Raw genomic sequence first — 7,877 nt, 5'->3', positions numbered from 1 at the left:
CCTTCTACCGGTAAATTCGAGTTTCGTTCCTCTTATATTGATTTAGTGGAACGGAATCGGTTGGGTCGGAGATGAAGACCCCTTGAAACATATGGAAATTTTCACGGACTATTGCTGTTCAATACCTATACCGGAGGGGGTAACTCAAGATGAAGTAAAGGGGTTCATGTTCTTATACTCCTTGAAGGATTCGGCGCGAGATTGGTATCGCTACCTCGATAGAGTAGCAGCTGGAGTCACTGATTGGACATCTTTAGCACTAGCCTTCTACAAGAAGTACTTCCCGCCTTCGAAGACTGATGCCTTGAAGAGTAAAATCACGAGTTTTCAGCAAGGAGCCGACGAAGATTTTTGTGAAGCATGGGGACGTTTCAAAAGTTTGGTCCGAGCTGTCCCTCATCATGGCTTCCAAAGAATGGTATCTTTGCAATCTATTTTACAATGCTCTATATGATGATTACAAAGTCATTTTGGATGCAGCTGCTAATGGTAGGTTCCAAAATAATACCGGTCAAAGAAAAGGTTGGAACACCATTGAGGAGATGGCAGTCCATAAAGCTGAGTTTGGAAGTTCACGTGGTAAGTCACGAAAGCAAAGTGAAGACATGACTGCTGTTGTGTCACTTATAACTTCCATTTCTACCCGTCTCGAGAAACTCGAGACTTCTGAAGCTTCCAAAGGAAAAGTCGAAGTTCCTATTCAAAACTCAGATGAGATCGAGAAGTTAAGAGAGATGGTCCAACTCCTTTTGGTTCAAGTGGCGAATATGGAAGCAGCCGGGATTGAGTCCTCACAGAATTTTGTGAAACAATTGGAGAATATGGAGGCTAAGCAAGCCGCTAATTCTTCAATTAAATGTGAAGGGCCGGTTGAGACGATCAATGCCATAAATCTCAGAAGTGGCCTTTCTTATGAAAGCCCCGACGAGCAAAAGGAAGACTCGGGAAATGATGAAGAAGCTCGTTTGAATTCTGATGCAAAAACGAGTCTGAATGCCAGTGATTCCGGTCGATCGACCGACATTCCCAGTCGATCGACTGAATTGTCAGACAAAATAGTTTCTGGTCAGAAACTATTCATACCTAGCACATCCAGTCGATCGACCAACACCCTCAGTCGATCGACTGAGATACCGATGACGATAATTCTGGACAGGAACTGTTCACGCCCAGCTTACTTGGTCGATCGACTACCCATACCAGTCGATCGACTGGATCTCCAGAGCAGGATGCAAATCCGTCAACTAGTTTGCAAGATTCATCACTCATTGATGATTTGACGGGGGTTTTAAACCTACGGAAGCCGAAGGTTACTGATCCTACGGCCAGTGTTGCAGTCCCGTATCCGGAGCGTTTGAAGGCTACCAAGCTGGAGCGTAAGTTTGGTAAGTTTCTGGAGATGGTCCAGAATCTCGAGGTAACAGTTCCTTTCACTGATTTAATTACCCAGGTACCCTCTTACGCTAAATTTATGAAAGATATTTTGAATCGTAAGAGAAATTTTCGTGATGATGGTAATGTTGCGTTTGTGGAGGAATGTAATGTTCTTTCACAAGTTAATGTGCCACCTAAATTAAAGGACCCGGGTAGTTTTTCAATTCCTTGCACTATAGGTAACCACGTAATTGGAAAGGCCCTTTGTGACTTAGGGGCCAGTGTTAGTGTCATGCCGTATTCTGTTTGCGAAAGGTTAAACATTGGTAGACTTAAGGTGACCGATATTACCGTTCAAATGGCAAATAGATCGACTCAGAGACCTATAGGTGTTCTAGAGGATGTACCCGTTCGAGTGGGTAAGTTTTTTATTCCTGTAGATTTCGTTGTTTTGGACATTGCAGAGGATAGTCAGATACCTATTATTTTAGGCAGACCGTTCTTACATACAGCTGGGGCTGTGATAGATGTCAAACGCGGAACCATCACCTTAGAGGTAGGGGATGACACCATTGAGTTCAGTCTTGCTCACAAGGCAACTGAACCTGCTGATGAGGATACGTGTTATTCTATTGATGTTGTTGACAGGATTGTTACTTGTAATTGGAGGGAATCCTTAGCCAAGGATCCCTTAGCTGATCTAACTCATTCGGATGAGTGTGCGGGTATCTGATGGAGAATCCGAGGAGCCAGATGCTTTGGTTGCCTCAATGGAGAGCTACGAGCTCAATGAAGAAGAAGATGAGATGCTTTTGAGCCTGGCCAACGATAACTTGGTGAACACTTGCTACACCATTGAAGCTGATTCTGTCTATGCTGTAGAGGTAAAGGTGCCAGAGCGAAAGCCACTTCCCCCTAATCTTAAGTATGTTTTTCTAGATGATACGGAGCAAGACCCAGCCTATTGTTAGCTCTAAGCTTAACGATGACCGGTATGTCTGCTTTGATGTGTGTACTTAAGAAAACAGGAAGGCTTTGGGTTACTCTTTGGATGACATTAAGGGCATCAGCCCCGATGTTTGTATGCATAGGATAGAGTGGAAGAGGGTCACAAGCCTTACGCATGTGGTCAACGCAAGTTGAACCCGAAGATGCAGGAAGTTGTCATGGCCGAGGTGATGAAACTACTTGATGCAGGTATTATTTATACAGTTGGCAACTCCAAGTGGGTTAGCCCAGTTCAGGTGGTCCCGAAGAAAGGAGGGACTACCGTGGTTAAAAATGATAAAAATGAATTAATACCAACTCGAGTAGTGACAGGGTGGCGGATGTGCATTGATTATAGACAGTTAAATGCCGCCACTAAGAAAGACCATTTCCCCCTCCCTTTTGTTGACCAAATGACTGAAAGACTTGCTTCTAACAAATTTTTCTGTTTTCTAGACGGATATTCAGGGTTCTTTCAGATCCCTATTCATCCGGACGATCAGAGTAAGACTACTTTTACCTATCCACAGGGTGTTTTTGCTTATCGTAGAATGCCTTTCGGATTGTGTAATGCCCCTGCTACCTTTCAGAGGTGCATGATGGGAATTTTTTCTGATTATATAGAGAATATTATGGAAGTATTCATGGATGATTTCTCAGTTTATGGCAGTGACTTTGATCGTTGTTTAGCTAACCTTGATAAAGTCATGCAGCGTTGTATAGATGTTAATCTTGTTTTAAACTGGGAAAAGTGTCAGTTTATGGTCAATGAGGGAGTTGTGTTAGGGCATCTGATTTCTGATAAAGGTATACATGTTGACAAGGCAAAGGTGCAGGTGATTGAGCAATTACCTCCTCCCGTGAATGTTAAAGGAGTGAGGAGTTTCCTAGGTCACGCTGGTTTCTACCGGCGTTTCATTAAGGATTTTTCAAAAATTGCTAAACCACTTACACAATTACTTCTTAAGGATGTTGTCTTTGAATTTCATGATGAGTGCCATGTCGCTTTTAACAAAGGTTAAAGGAGGCCCTAATTTGCGCCAATCATTCACCACTGATTGGGACCTCCCATTTGAGATCATGTGTGATGCCGATTATGCTATCGGTGCGGTTCTGGGACAACGAAAGAATAAAGCTTTGAATGCCATATACTATGCGAGCCGAACTCTGGATGAGACTCAAGTCAACTATTTTACCACCGAGAAAGAGTTTCTAGTCGTTGTTTTTGCCTTAGACAAATTTCGGTCTTATTTATTAGGTTCTAAGGTTATTGTTTACACTGACCATGCAGCGTTGAAGACTCTCTTTATTAAGAAAGATGCAAAGCCAAGGCTTTTGAGGTGGATACTCCTTTTGCAGGAGTTTGATTTGGAGATCAGAGATAAGAAAGGAGCAGAGAATGTGGTAGCCGACCACTTATCTCGTCTCGGTTGATGAGTAAAGGGAGGATTCTTTGCCTATTAATGATTCTTTTCTGATGAGAGTTTGTTAGCTATTACTACTTCAGGGTCTTATCCACCTCCGTGGTTTGCCGATTTTGCTAACTTTCTTTGTGATGGGTAGGATACCACCCGAGCTTTCATGGGCAAGAAGAAGCGGTTTGCCTATGATGCTAGACAATACTTTTGGGATGATCCTTATGTTTTCAAGGAATGCGCAGACGGTCTCATCCGGAGATGCGTACCTTAGTGGGAGGTGAAGGATATCCTAGAGGCTTGCCACTCTTCCGCTTATGGTGGTCACCACGGTCCGTCCAGGACCGTAGCTAAGGTACTCAACTGGTTTCTATTGGCCAACTTTGCATGCAGATTGTCGCAGCTTTTTGTTCTTTGAATGCGATGCTTGTCAAAGATCGGGAATATTTCAAGAGACATGAGATGCCACAGGTAGGCATTCTTGAGGTCGAGATTTTCGATGTCTGGGGCATTGATTATCAAGGACCTTTTCCGAGCAGTCAAGGTAATAAATATATCCTCGTAGCTGTAGATTATGTATCTAAGTGGGTGGAAGCTATTGCTATTCCCCATTGTGATGCAAAAGCCGTGATTAAATTGTTTAAAAAGATTATTTTCCCCCGTTTTGGTGTCCCTCGGGTTGTCATTAGCGATGGGGGAATGCATTTTAAAGAGAAACAACTTAGTGCTTTATTGACTAAATTCGGTGTCCAACATCGTAGAGGTTTGGGGTATCATCCCCAAACTAGTGGTCAGGTTGAGGTTTCTAACAGAGAATTGAAAGAAGTCTTAGCTAAAGTTGTTTCTAAATCACGGAAAGACTGGAGTCTAAAGTTAGCTGATGTCTTATGGGCTTATAGAATCGTTGCGTTCAAAACGCCAATCGGGATGTCACCGTCCGATTGATTTATGGTAAGATATGTCATTTACCCTGTTGAGTTAGAGCGTAAGTCTTGGTGGGCTATTTGTGATTTGAATTTGGATCCTAACCTCTCTCGTGAGAAACGCATGACACAAATTTGAATGAGCTAGAGGAATTTAGGTGGCCGGCCTATGACAATGCAAGGATCTACAAGGAGAAATCAAAGCGGCGGCACGACAAGAGAATCATAAAGCGCGAGTTCCATATTGGCGATAAGGTACTTCTTTTTAACGCTCCTATCCGTTTGTTTCGGTAAGTTGAAATCCAGGTGGACCGGTCCCTATACGGTCACAAATGTCACAAAGTTCGGATCTCGTTGAATTGGAGACCTCCGCTTGAGAAAGGTTCAAGGTAAATGGCCAATATGTGAAGCACTACCATGGATCAGATGCATATGTTGGGAAGGTCGAGGTTTTTGTACGATCCGATCCATTTTGTCGATGATGAGAAGTGAGGTAACAAGGTCGTGCGGGACCTCTTAAACCAGCGCTTAATCGGGAGGCAACCCAGGTTGTAGTTATTTTGTAATTTAGGATTTCCGTTTTGTTCTTTCTTTCAATTTGCTTTTTATTTTTTTCTTGTTTTGTTTCCTTTATTTTCATGCATTTACAATTTCTTGGTTTGGGAAAATTGTACGCCTTTGATAATTTTCTGCGGGAATTTATTTTATGCAAAGTGCGTAAGTGGTTTACTGGATTTTTGCGAGAGAAAGACAGGAAGTTTTGATGCAAAATGAATTTTGACGAATTTAATTCCAATTGCTACTCAAACAATCGATCGACTAGGATGTTCAATCGATCGATCAAGCGAGGAGAACAGAGGCCACCTTTGTGTATAGGGAAATGGTCGATCGATCGGGTCACATAGTCGATCGACCAGTCCGCATGGTTCGAGGGCAGCTAATAAGGGAAGTTTTCATCCTTATTCTCTTATTCTTTCATTTTCCCAAAATCACAAAAAGACCAAACCCTATTTCCTCTCCCTTCTTCGCGTTTTCAACTGCAAATCCATCTCGTTCTCTGCCTTTCTCGTTTTAATCTTCAAAGAAATCATCAAGGTATGTGTCTAATCCTATCTTTATGCTATTTATTCGAGTTTTTTTGAAGTTCCATGTGAAATTTTCGAGTAATGTGCCCTTGAGATGACAAAAATCGATTTGGGGAAAACGATTTTAGGGTGTGATTCTTGGTCTTTTATGTACTTTAATTGCTTATTCTAGGCTTTCCCCTTTGATTTTCGACTCTAATTAGCAATTAGAAGATGGTTATTTCTGTTTTCCCCAAAAATTTCGAAACCCTAATTTGCGCGGATCATCTGATTTTGATTCGGGTCTCTAGAAATTGGAATTTAAGTTGGTTGATTGTGCTAATTTGATCCTTTTGCAGGAACAAGAATGACAAAAGGGAAGGAGCCAATGCGGGAAGAAGGGCAATGAGCCAACGGCTCGCTAAGCGGCCACGCGGACCGCCTCGATGATAGAATCTACTACGGATAGTCTACCCGACTATCCGCAGTTATCTTTGAAAAACCTATTCAGCGCGCTAAATTCTCTTTCTTTGTTTCGTCGTAAAGGTCACATTACCGGTTTCTCCATAAAGAAACTTTGGAGAAACTAGGTCGTTATGAGTCGGTCGTGTCCCCCGCTAAATGGGACGGGTATGATAGGTCCGGTGGACATGTCCGAGTTCACATATTATGTTATGACCCTTGAATTCTTTTCCTCTTACGCTTTTGATTCCGAAGCCTTTGAGGCTGATGAGACCAAACCCTGCATTTCCTTTCGACTTTTTAATGTTAATTATTCTCGACACTTGCGATTTTGCGGGTTTTTTGGGTCTTCACTCCGAGGGTAGAACCTCGGACCCCTCTGACACTCACCGGGCCATGTGGTCTTGTATTGGTGACACTTACGGGTCGAGGAGGACGGGCACTTCCGTCCACTTGCCCCCTCTTCGTTATTTTCTACGGCTAATGGGTAATACCATTTTTGGCCGTAAAGAGTCTAATAATGTGAATAATATTGAGCTTTCAATTTTGGCGGGTTATCTGAACGTTGAGCGTCGGAGAGCCCGCATCTATAACATTGCCTACTTGACCGCCGCTCACTTTCGGGGATCGTAAGTGAGGGCAACTTGACCACCATTGCTGTGGCGGTTTGGTGACACGCACGCCAACCGCCTTGTTTTACTTTTCCTCGACAGAGGACCCCATTGACCCCGACCCGCGCTTCATGGACCTCCGTTACGCGCAGGTGTCTATTGGGTCGAGAGAGATGCGGTGGAAGATTGATTCTTTCATCCGTGACCGCATCCCCGTCACCGGTTACCCTCTCGTCCCGCCCCTCACCATTGAGGGGACTGCTAGGCCGCCTTTGCCTAGTTACGGGCTTCCTTTAATGGCGGCCACGCCTTCGCGGCACTTCGAGGAGGGCTCGTGCCTCCTCTTCTTCACAGCACCCCTACCTCCACTACCACCCCTACCGCCGGTGCGGCTATTTTTCGACCACCTACTCCTTTAGTTGTCCCTCCGGTCATGGACCAGAGGGCAATGTCACGTGTCTTGGGTGATTTGTGCAGGAGCTTCAACGAGCATTGATTGGACACGGCCATCGCCTGTTCCCGGTCTACGACGAGCTAGCTAGGGGGGATGCTTCCTAAGGGTGACTGGGCTCACCCTTCTTACTTTGTTCCCCCTGAGGGTGGCTACCCTCAGCCGCTAGGAGACCCCTCCTACCACCACCACTACCGGTCCCTCCACTTCCGGAGAGCCACTCCCTCCGTTTCTAGGAGAGCTACACTGCCGCCGAGGAGGAGGAGAGTGAGTCGGGGTCCGACGGGGATGTGACCCCTCCTACGAGGGTGGAGATTAGATGCTGGTGACCTCCCCGTTTTTGGCTGGTTTGGGGAGGTCGTATTTTGTGAGTTATTTTCCTTTCTCTTTTCGCTTCCTTTTACCTTTTATGCTTTTATTCTCCCATTCTTCTGCTGGTGATTTGATGTTGAGCACAATGGGGACATTGTGCGTTTTGGTTTGGGGAGGGTATTTGCATATGCCTTTTGTCTTGCATCTGCATTCGTTTTCTATTGCATTTCAGTCACATGTTTAATTTCTGCTTGCATTTGTCAAAAAAAAAAAAAAAA

At 44.3% G+C, this 7,877-nt stretch overlaps 1 non-coding gene across 1 annotated transcript; it reads right to left on the bottom strand.

The window, feature by feature from the left end:
* Positions 1-299: 299 nt before the first annotated feature.
* On the bottom strand, positions 300-408 carry LOC141635625 (small nucleolar RNA R71). Its single transcript, XR_012540298.1, has one exon. It is a non-coding gene; the product is annotated as a small nucleolar RNA R71 (small nucleolar RNA).
* Between the last annotated feature and the right edge of the window lie 7,469 nt (positions 409-7,877).

Source organism: Silene latifolia, chromosome Y (assembly GCF_048544455.1).
Source record: "Silene latifolia isolate original U9 population chromosome Y, ASM4854445v1, whole genome shotgun sequence".
In the NCBI taxonomy this organism is placed as follows: domain Eukaryota; kingdom Viridiplantae; phylum Streptophyta; class Magnoliopsida; order Caryophyllales; family Caryophyllaceae; genus Silene; species Silene latifolia.
This window is presented reverse-complemented; position numbering and strand designations above follow the sequence as displayed.